The 11,626-nt window shown below is 50.2% G+C and overlaps 1 protein-coding gene across 1 annotated transcript in view; it reads right to left on the bottom strand.

The window, feature by feature from the left end:
• DCLK3 (doublecortin like kinase 3) overlaps positions 1 to 11,626 on the bottom strand; it is a 51,558-nt gene that overhangs the window by 28,755 nt on the left and 11,177 nt on the right. The window lies entirely within an intron of this gene.

Below are 11,626 nucleotides of genomic sequence, written 5' to 3'. Positions count from 1 at the left end.
ACCCTGGAAACGCAGCCTCTGCCCCCCTGAAGTGAGCCGACTCTCCAGGATACACAACGGAGATCAAAGGTCCAGGGTTTGCCACCCAGGAAACGCCAACAAGTCAGAACGTTCCGGAGCTGGGAAGAACCCAACTTTCCCCCACCTCTTTGCCAGGAAGAGTTTTCTCAGCTTGACTTTCAACTCACTGGAGGTGAGGTGGTACCTGAAGGGGTGATGACCACTGACTCTGAGACAGACCTGTATTTGAACCCTGGCACAGCCACTGACTACTTGTGTGAATGTGGGCAAATCACTCATGCTTCTGTCTTTTCAGCGAGGACATGGGGATGCAAAGGGTTTTTATGAGGGGCAAATGGGAAAATGATTGCGGTTCACTTAAAGGGGTGTTTGGCACACAGGGAGGGCACAGTAATTGTCAGTGATTAAAACTGTCCTTAGAGTCTCAATATCTCTTTTGTATGGTATCATCATTTTGGTAGTAATATATTACACTGGGAAGGCAGAATCCACTTGGCATCACAAGAACTCATGGACCAGCACGACAGGGTGGGTATTTCTTAAAGCTGTGATTGAGATTCTCTTACACCGGGGGGGGGGGGCGGAAAAGAAAAGAAGGTGGAAACAAGTTCGGTGTAGGTACAGAAACTTTCTTCTCCAAATGGCTTTTCCTCTCAGAAAAAGGGAAAGCTTTAATAGTGAAAATACGCTCATTCTTGGGGCACCTGGGTGGCTCAGTCGGTTAAGCGTCCGACTTCGGCTCAGGTCATGATCTCACGGTTTGTGGGTTCGAGCCCCGCGTCGGGCTCTGTGTGGACAGCTCAGAGCCTGAGGCCTGCTTCCGATTCTGTGTCTCCCTCTCTCTCTGCCCCTCCCCCGCTGACTCTCTCTCTCTCTCTCTCTCTCTCTCTCTCAAAAAATAAACATTAAAAAAAAATTTTTTAAATACAAAAAAAAAATATGCTCATTCTCTATTTACTCATTAACCGCATAAATGAATACAACAAGACACTGTGTTTCCTGATCAATTGTGCCCAGCCAGAATGAAGCAGTTGAGGCACAAGCAGTTCAATTTCCATTTCTGTCCAGGTCAGGAAACAGGAAAACAACAGAATCTGTCACGGACTTCAACCATGAGGGTGGACTGCGGCCTACTTACATTACCCCCAAAGGATCCATATGTCCTACCCTCCATGTAGGAATCTGCCATTTATGCTTCCTTTAAAAAGAAGTTAAAGAGGGTTGCCTGGGTGGCTCAGCTGGTTAACCGTCTGACTTCGGCTCAGGTCATGATCTCACAGTTCGTGGGTTTGAGCCCCGCGTCGGGCTCTGTGCTGACAGCTCAGAGCCCGGAGCCTGCTTCCGATTCTGTGTCTCCCTCTCTCTCTGCCCCTCCCCTGCTCACGCTCTATCTCTCTCCGTCTCTCAAAAATAAAAAAATGTAAATAAATAAATAAATAAATAAATAAATAAATAATAAAAAGAAGTTAAAGATAATCCTTTCTATGTGCATTTGAGTTGTAGCCGGAACCCCAGTTGTGCCAAGATGCGCAATTTGGCCCAACATATTTACACGGAATGCCCTTTGTTTTTCAATTACAACGTACAATCTGTTCTGAGATGATTTCCATCTAGACACAGGTGTCAAATTAGATGACAAGCAGTGGCTGGTACCGACTGATCTTCTCACATGTCATGCATTTAGAAGTTTAGCACTCACATTTACAGTGAGACTGGGGACATCTGGTATACCATTTCTTCTCATAATCTCTGTCATCTGCCTCCATTGCTGTCTGAGAGAGTTTAGAGAGATCTACAGAAGCAATGCCAGTCTGTATTTCCTCATGGGGAACATTAAGGAAGGATGCCAAGGAAGATGACCTTCTCAAAGAGAAGGACCTGCTATACACGTTCGGCACGCTAACTAAATGGAAAAGAGTTCTCTATTCCAGGGAAGGGAAAGGAGAGGGGCTTTCAGGGAAGAACACGGGAAGCATTTGGTGAATACATTAGGGATGTGGGAAGAGTTTAGCACAGAAGGGGGTTCAGGAGGGTCCCAGAGAAGGGTCCAGATGGGATGTCAGGGAACCCATGCTCTCTGGGATGGCTATGCCCAGCCAGATTCAGCAGACCTTACCTCAGAACCAGCCCTGATTCCTGGTGGCTAGAGGAGCAAACTGGGGGGCTAAGAAAACACAGCCTCCAAGTGTAAATATTTTTATCCTCTCTTCCACAAGCCCCCTTTTAAAAATCCTTAGTCCAGAGCAAAGTTTTCTTCTTTAAGGGTGAGAGGATAACATCAGCAGACTGTGAAGGCCTGGTCTTTAAGCACGGGGAGCAAGCATTAGGGAGAGGAACAACATAGCCCGACCTTGGGGCCCTGGGTTCAGCCTCCAGCAACAGCCTCACCTCCCGAGAGCACGGCACAGTGGTCCATTTAGGCTAAGCATAAGCAGCAGTTTCCTGGTACCCACCCCCCATCCATCCGAGCAGAAAGCCGAAGACCAGGCTGTGTCTGCTTATCTCCAACAATTTACAGAATCGACTAAAATGGAACCCGTGAGATTGCCAGTACTTCCATCTTGCCCGGCAAAGAAGCGGAAACGTCACGTGGCTTCACCTGAAACGATCTAGGATAATAACCCCTACCCTGTCCCCACGTCAACCACAAGCAGTTAAAGAAAGTACAGAGAGTAAAAAGTAAACACCCTAAGGCCCAGTCCTCGGTCACCACGCTTGGAGCTCCCCGGAAACGGACGCAGAAAAGGATGCTCTCGTAGCCCTGTTTTTCTAGGTTCCTACAGCGACATCAATTGGCCTTGATTTGACAATACACTGCTTTTGCCTCATATACCCCAGACACAAATATGTGCAGGGTCTCTCCCCAGGGCCAACCTAAACCCCCACACACAGCAGAACAAACACTGCTTTCGCCGAGTCACTCCTCTGCTCAAGAACCTACGGTGGCTCCTTATTATCTTCCCGGAGGGCCAAACCCAAACCCCTCCCCTGGATAGGTAAGGCCCTCCATAACGCGGTGGCCTCCGCCCATCCCAGCCCCACACCACCCTCGGTCCTCACAGCCACCGAAACCTCACCATGTCGGAAGACCTGGGACCCACGGCTACCACCAAACCTTCCCTGACCTCACTTTCACAGTCCACTCCCTCCTCTGAAGCTCGGTTCGTTCCTTAAAGCAACGCTTGGCAGGGATGCTCGAGACCCGAGACCCAATACCGGCGCTTGGCTGCCCCATATCCGGTCTCCTCTGCGGCACGTCTCGGCTACTTGTTAGTTCATCTTCACAGGTGTACTCTTCCTCTCGACTGAAATCAAGCCCCCTAAAGACAGAGACACCATAGACTGTGTAAATCCCCCCGGCATGCCCGGCCCCCAGCCAGTACTGTGGATCTGGGGAGTCGGTTCCCAGCCCTCACATCCAACACAAGCACCGAGTCTCAGTCTGCCGGCTCTCCTTGTAGACAACGGAGTGTTGCTCCTTTCAGCTCTGGCAGACATCACACCCCAGGCCTCCTAAAGAGACTGGAAAGGCGAAAGAAGACACGATCACAGACATCCACTTTACTTCAAGGAAATCTGCCAATGCAGCATTTATAAAGAGGGACTGATACAGGTAGGGGACAGCAGTACATCTCTGCAGAGTTTGTGACAGTTTCGTTCCAGAGGCGTGCAAAGAACACTGGACACAGGGTCAGAGACCTCATTGAAATCCTGGTTCTAGCAGGCTCTTACTTGCCATGCGACCTTCGCAGAGCTATAGCATCTCTCGGAGCCCCAGTCTCCACATCTGCCAACCACGATACCTCGGTCGTGCTGAAGGCGCTCAGCGTGTGTTTGTTGTCTTCCCTCTCCAAAAGAAAACAAGGTCTTGTAACCCTGGCTTTCCCCCAAATCCACGTAGATCTTAAGAGCAAAGAGAACACGATGCTAAATGTGACTCAGTGGGTGAATTTGTCATCCAGGTAGTGACTGAAATAGGAGACAGGAGGAATAGGATACTAAGAGAAACACTCCAGCAAACTGAAGCATACAGCAATTCTGGGAGGATAAGCCAACTTCCTGCTCACTGATCCTAGGTTCTCCGACTGGCGTCAGCCAGTAAACGCGGCAACTGCATAGACAGTTTGCTGTCATTGCCTCCAGTGGGTTTGGCCCCTGACAATCCTGTCTCCTATCGGCTGCCACGATTCATAACCTGATTCTACAAGGGTCAGCCCTACACCTTATCATACTGACAAGGCTACCAAAATGACAGGACGTCACGTTAATCCAGTTTCCTGTGTGATCATTTAATAACACTTTGGGCGGTACCAAGATTAAAAAATATATATATATATATATATATATATATATATATATATATATATATACACATATATATATACATATATATATACGTATATATACATGTATATATATATATACTGCTAAAATTAATCTTTTACTTGTCTTTTTTAATCAGAACAAAACGAATGTACCTTTTCCTACTCATTTTTAAATCATAACCCGTATGTCTAACAAAGAAAAACTGTGTCTGAGGTCGGCATTAACTTTGGAATTCTCACCTTGGTTCCTAGAAGGCTACAATGACCCATCAAGAAAAAGAAATGGGAGAATCGCATCCAAATTGCCGTCAGGCGTAAGTAATCCATAATCACTTTTTAAGCACTGACGAATTAGGAGTGCTGAAAGAAACGGAAATCGGTGTTTCAAAGCATCTGGGGACACGCAATGCAACACCAAAAACTGATGGGAAAATAAAAGCCAACGCATCTAGGGGCACGCAGTCCCCATTCCTAGCAGAGACGCTTCCCCTGAAATGTGTTCCCTTTTATCGACCTCGTATTTCTGGGTGGTTTCACCAGATTGATCACGTGTGGCCCCAGGCTGCAGTGCTGCGAGGCTGTTCGCTTCCATCCTTTTGTAGAAGTTGAAGACGGACCGGCTGGATTCAGTTTCCTTTCCACTGAGTAATCATTTGTCCTGGGCTTTTTCCAGGGGCTGTTTGGGAACAAACTCATTTTGCTCATATGCAGATTATGAGGCAGGAGAAACATTTGTGAACTTACGTTTGATTATGCACACATCCCAAGGAGGGTTTTCTAAACGAATAAAAAATTGGAATGCAGCCTCCAGTCAGTAAGCCTCAAAAGTGCCACAGTTTCCTAACTTGCCAGCCTGGCCAAGGTCTGTATCGATCAAAGCTGGAGATGTTAATAAAGGTAAGGTAATACGACGAACGTGCCGTGCCATTTATTGGCTGTCACTGCTGATGACCCTTCAATCTCTAATTAGTGCTGTCGCTACCTAATCTTTATTACCAACAGGACGTCAACTGAGACACCAGGAACGGAGTGATTGAAAAGACCTTTCCAGCTCTCATCTCAGAGGTGCCCCTGCTCTGGGTTGTCTTTTAATCTGCTGACCTACTCATGCCAATTTCCCTACGTGCCTCCCAGCTTCTTGGCACAGGAACCCTGTTTGGTCTCTGACTGAAGGATATTTGCCAGTCCTTGTAATAGCCCGCCTGACAGATGCCTGATATTTGCTTCCTAAGCTGCTCACTGATTTAAAGATGGAGTTTGCTAAACAGAGAGCAGAATCAGACTCACACACGCAGAGGCCAAACTGATGGCTGCCAGAGGGGAGGGACTGGGGGGAGGGGCAAAACGGGGGAGGGGGAGTGGGAGGTTCAGGCTTCCGGTTACGGAATGAATAAGTCACAGACATGAAAGGTACAGCACGGGGGATACAGTCGATGATATTGCCATAGCGATGTACGGTGACAGATGGCAGCTACACTCGTGGTGAGCGCAGCATAACGTATAGATTTGTCAAATCACTACGATGTACACCTGAAACTAATGTAACATCATGTGCCAATTATACTTAATTAACAACAACAAAAAAAATCAATAAAAAAGAAGAAAGTGCAATGGATACCGACCAGGCAAACTAACAGTTGCCTATATAACCTCGTTATGGGTGGAATAGTCTCCCCCTCCCCCACCCTTAAGTTCATACAAACTCCCCACCCCCAGGCTCTCAGAATGTGACATTATTCTGAGACAGGATTTTCACAGAGGCAGTCAAGTTCAAGGTAAGTCCCTGGGGTAGGCTGTAATCCAACATGACTGGTGTCCTTACAAGGAGGTGAAATGTGGACACAGACAATCACGCAGGGAGAATGCCACGTGAACATGGAGATGGTCACCTACAAGCCAAGGAGAGGGGCCGACACCGGCCCTCAGAAGGAACCGGCACCGCCAGCATCTGATTTCAGACATCTGGCCCCCAGAACCGTGAGACAGTACATTTCTGGAACTTTACCATCGCAGCTACTTTGGAGTCGCAGCGAGTTAGAAAGGGATTTGAAAGTGAAGCTTCCGTATCTGCTCGCTTTCGAAGCTCGTCCCAAACCCCCTCAACAACACTCCTCCTCCCGCCCTTGCTTTTCCCAGCACCCTGCTCTCATCCTGCACACCTACCCATCTCACCGGCACATCGCACTTCTCCCTTCCTCCTCCGCTGCCTGTATTTTGTCTGAAGAACCTTCACGCTCCATGCAAGCCGGAAAGCCTGTGTTCCTCTCTCCCCAGACGTCCCCCGGGACACCCCGTGACGAAGAGGACCAATGACCAAGGGATGGACTTCTCCCCACCGTCACTGACGTGCCTCCTTTGGGCGTCCCGCTAAAGTGGCGAAGCCAGCAGCCCCCGCTGCCGATGCGCCGTGTTCTCCCATGTCTCGTACGAGGGCACACACACCACCTGGGGACCGCGTTCACGTGCAGGTCCTAAGTCAGCCAGTCAAGGTCGAGGATAGCTCCTGAGATTCTGCCTCTCCGACAAGGGCCCAGGTGATGCCCATCTTGCTGGCACATGGACCCCACCGTGAGACACAAGGATACAGAGACGAGTTCCAGAGTATCCTTCTGGGAATGCCGGTCACCCATCGGCAATTTCTAAGTGGGTCCACACACCAACTCCTTAAAGTAGTATTACAACTAACAGTACCCTTTTTTCATAATGCGAGTAGGAAGATGATAGGTGATTAAAACATGACATCACCCGTGCAGTGAAACAAAGAGTCCGGTCAGGATTTCCTAGCCAGGGTCTTCTGTTAAGCACAGCAAACAGAAATGAAGGAGGCGGTGACCACTTTGACGACCCAGGGGGGCCCACGGCACAGCACCCCCCCCCCCCCCGCACAGCTTGTTGGAAGTGCAGGATCGCAGGCCTCACCCCAGACCCACCGGATCCGATTCCGCATCTTAACAACACCCTCAGGGGGGTCTGACGCGTGCTGAATCTTAAGAAGCACCACTATAGACCATCTCTTGCCTCGCCGAGGTGGCTAGTGGAACCAAAATATGCAGACCACGACGGGAGAGATTACGAGGTCCTCGGACTAGTGCATCCCCATTTGACCAACCCCGAAGGCACGGCACGGCGTGACCCAACCCAAGCCAAAGTGGGATCCAGGGTTGGCCCTCGCCCAGTGGTGGGTTTATTCCCCTGCAATCCACATGCGCCGGCTGACAAACGGGCAGGCAAGGAGGGGAATGTAGGGGGAAGAAGGAGGCATTTCATGCGCAGGCATCAGACCCCCGGAGGAAGCAGCAGGATTAGAGACAATGACAAGAGAGACAGTGGAATGGCATCTGCCCCTGCCCTCCCAATCCTTGGAGCACAGGGTTAACAAAGGACACTAAAGAAGCTGTGTGTCTTCATATATATACATATATATATATATATATATATATATATATATAATTTATTGTCAGATTGGTTTCCATGCAACACCCAGTGCTCATCCCAACAGGTGCCCTCCTCAACGCCCACCACCCACCCACCTTCCCCCCTCCCCCACGTCCCATCAACCCTCAGTTTGTTCTCAGTAGTTAAGAGTCTCTTATGGTCTGCCTCCCTCCCTCTCTGTAACTTTTTCCCCCCTTCCCCTCCCGCCCTGGTCTTCTGTTAAGTTTCTCAGGGTCCACGGATGAGTGAAAACACAGGGTATCTGTCTTTCTCTGCCTGACTTATGTCACTTGGCGTAACACCCTCCAGTTCCATCCACGTTGCTACAAATGGCCGGATTGCATTCTTTCTCGTTGCCAAGTAGTATTGCATTGTATACACAAACCACATCTTCTTTCTCCATTCGTCAGTTAAGCCCGTGTGGGGCTCTGGGACCCAGGGGACAAGGTTCAAAGGCAGCCGCCCAGCCTTCCCCAGCACAGCACAGAGGACAATGTGGGGCCTCGGGGACACACTGACAGCAGGGGCGGGGGAGTGAGGAGTGACTCAACCACTGGGGAAAGAACAGGAGCCACCGGGTACCTGAGGACAGTGACATCCTGTCCTGGGGACTCCGAGGACGCTGGCTGAGGTCCTGTGTAAGCAGGTGGGGCCACCGGGCCTCCAAGCCGGGCATTAATATTAAACACGGCCTCGTTTGCTCCCAGGGCTCGTGAGGCCTCAGACGTTCCAGTGGCCGCAAGAATGGCCATCTCACTCCAACACCTCTTCCCCCAGACGAGCCCTTCTCCTCCTGCTTTCCCATTGTTGCCTCACGTGAAGCTTTTATGCTCCTCTCTTCCCCTTCGGCTCTGTGTGCCAACGTTTGCTGAGCCTTGCCCGATGCCACCCTGTCGCTCACGTCGCCCTTCTCGGCAACATCCGATCCTGGTTTACTTTGACACGAGCTTCCCCTGGGGACAGCCTGTCTTTCTGTCTCACCCCTGGGTTTCATGTTTCCTCCCGACACGCCCCAACTCACCCACGAGCCCGTCCCTGGGGCGTCGCCTCTCGCTCAGTAAAATTCCAACGGGACACGGCCCCCAGGCCGGGCTGTTGCGTTCCATGACCTGGATTTTGAATCCTGATTGTCTGCTGCAGTTCCATAAACCTGACTGGGGCTGAATTTCGCTCTTCTCGGTGCCTTTCAGGGAGCCTCTTTGGGTGTGTTCATTTGGGAGGGAAGTATAGTCTCCAGCCGACTCAAGGCCAGCAAGACCTCCTTTTTCTGGTCAGCCTTTTTCTGGCTGGTTGTCACTCCCGAAGGCCTTCCCCGGACCACCGGTCTCCACTGGCCTGTGTCCTAATAACACGGAAACACACCGGCTAGCTAGAGCTGCGCCTCGGTCTGTCCCTATAGGGGAGGCTGTCGAAATCATTCTAAAAGCAAAGGCTGTGTTCTTTTTTTCTAGAGAGACTGAGCACAGCTACCTCGTGTCTACGCCTTCGTGCTTAGGTCTGGCTGGATCTCAGATTGATCTAAAGACCGCTGGAATATTTGACCCACCGCCTGAAAGCGCCTGGCCCCACAGACTCTCACCCCTCATGTATCAGCTGCTTATCGGAGGGGCCAGGGGATACCTCCACTAAGCATTACTAGACAGCGCAAGGGAGGCAGGGAGCCTGTGGATTCTTTAGAAAGCCCTTTTTAAAAGGGTTTGGACTCTTGATGAGACAACCACCATGTACAACATGTAATTAAATAGCAAGCACGTAAAGCAACTTAAGAGGAAACATTTCCGAAAAATTTATAGTTTTCATTCTTATTCAGGAGCGGCGATGTACGGTGTTCGAAAAATACTGGGACTGCTTCTATAAAATAACGATAAGGGAATACTGTGAATTATCCTATGCCAACAAATAAGACAACTTAATAAAATGGATGGATTCCATGAAAGATACATCTTGCCCAAGTTTCCTCGGGAAGAAATAAATAACCCGAGTAGCTCCATGGTGCTATTATCTGAGGTTCAGGTACACCACCCAGAGGAATAACTTGCCATAAATATTCAGGACATGGCCATTACGTGATTGATTGGGCTTACTGGTAAAACTCCTCAGAAATTGCTTCTGTTGAAAAATGCATCCTTTGGATGCATTTGGCCTTGGATTCATCCTAAGAAGGATGCAAAGGGGATCCTAAGGATGTGTGGCAGCAAAGGCTGTGTGAGTGAGAATCTTTGTATGTTAGAACTGAAAGGCCAGGAGCCTCAATTTTTAGATGTAAGGGTAGACAAGAAGGGGTAAGCAGTGGGTCCAAGGCCACACAGCCTGCGAGTAAGAACTAGAACAATCGATGGCTTGAGACAAAATCAGGTTGCCATTCGTAACCATGGAATAAAACAAAGCTCACGGGACCAACCAGAGGAAACAGAGCAGGACACCAACTCATCAACACGGGTCAGTCCCTAAGCAAAGCAGCCTCGGTTTAGCTGTGCCCTGTTGACACAGCCGGCATCCCAACTGGGCAAAATAAAGTCACACGGTGTTCCCGCAGCAGGCAATAAACAAGAGAGCTGTTCCCTGACATCCCCGTAGACAGGCTGATCTGAAAACACAACTCCCCAAAGTGTGTTAGGATTCCAAACAAAGAAGAGGGAAGCAGATCAAGGTACACGCTTTTCTGCCGTTAGGGAATTCAACCTGGGTTTGGTTATCCTCTAATCTAAAAGTACCAAAGTCACCGTGCCAAGAACCTGATTGCAACAGGCATCCAACAGGCACCATAAAGGGGGCCCCGGCACCCACCCCGAGTGCTAGAGCCAAGAGGGACCTCATTTTCAGCCCTGCTGGCAGAGTGCCTGGTGGTCCTCATCACCACGGGAACCTGCATGGCCACCACCGGCCACCCTCCCAGGATGGCGGTAAAGACTGCAACGAGACGACAGGTGTAAGGTCACCTGCCTATGGAAAGCACTCAGTACATCGTGCTTAAACCACACTGGTGACAGCAGCAGCAAGGCAAGCCAGCTCCTCTGCTAAGAAGCCAACCTCAGAGGGCAGAAATGCGTACGGTTCCCTCCAAGAGCCCAAATGCTGCATCCAGGTCTTTTGAGAGCATCATTTATAAATGTCTTGGCGAAGGCTGTTGCCTTCAGAGCCTTGATATGAGTCAACTTTGGCAGCTTCTGCGGTTAAGCTTCTTCGGGATCCCTTGCGAAGCTCTCTCCTGGCATTTGCCAAAAATGTATCATTGGCAAGGACAGTGTCTAGTAAATAAAATGGACCTTGCTTGGCTGGGTCCACAATCATCAGGTTGTCCTGGGTGACCAAAGCAATCCTGCGCTTTCCATCTGTTTCTGCCCCCAAATCTAACTAAAGATACCCAGTCATCCGCATTCTCTAGGACCAGCACAGTCATGGATGCGACAGGTGCCCCACGCTATCCCCCTACCAGGCGGTGGTCCCCACCCACCAACTCTTATGAGCGTTGGCTGTTAAAGGGCCACCGCTGCTCTAGCTTCTGGAATTACCCTCTGTTGACTGGAGTCCCTCACCCAGGAGGTTCTACACCCATCTCCACCTCCTCAAGTGCAGCCCATGATCAGTGACTGATGGGGACAGGGAAGGGTACCAAAGACCAAGCGGTCACCCAGGGGGGACCAGGTCTGTGTGCGGTGCAGGCTCCAGAACTCCCGTGGGCTCAGGCTGAGGTTGTCTCCAGCTGAGACCACATCCTTGCTTAGCCACGTCCCCCGCTGCCCTTGCTACCCTACCTGCCGTCCCGTGGCAGCTCTCCCCTCAAAATCACACGCACAGGGATCCCGATCTCAGGTTCTGCTTCTAGGGAACATGGACCCACACTA

The sequence above is a fragment of the Panthera pardus genome, unplaced genomic scaffold (assembly GCF_024362965.1).
Source record: "Panthera pardus isolate Hobbes unplaced genomic scaffold, ASM2436296v1 HiC_scaffold_16, whole genome shotgun sequence".
NCBI lineage: Eukaryota > Metazoa > Chordata > Mammalia > Carnivora > Felidae > Panthera > Panthera pardus.
This window is presented reverse-complemented; position numbering and strand designations above follow the sequence as displayed.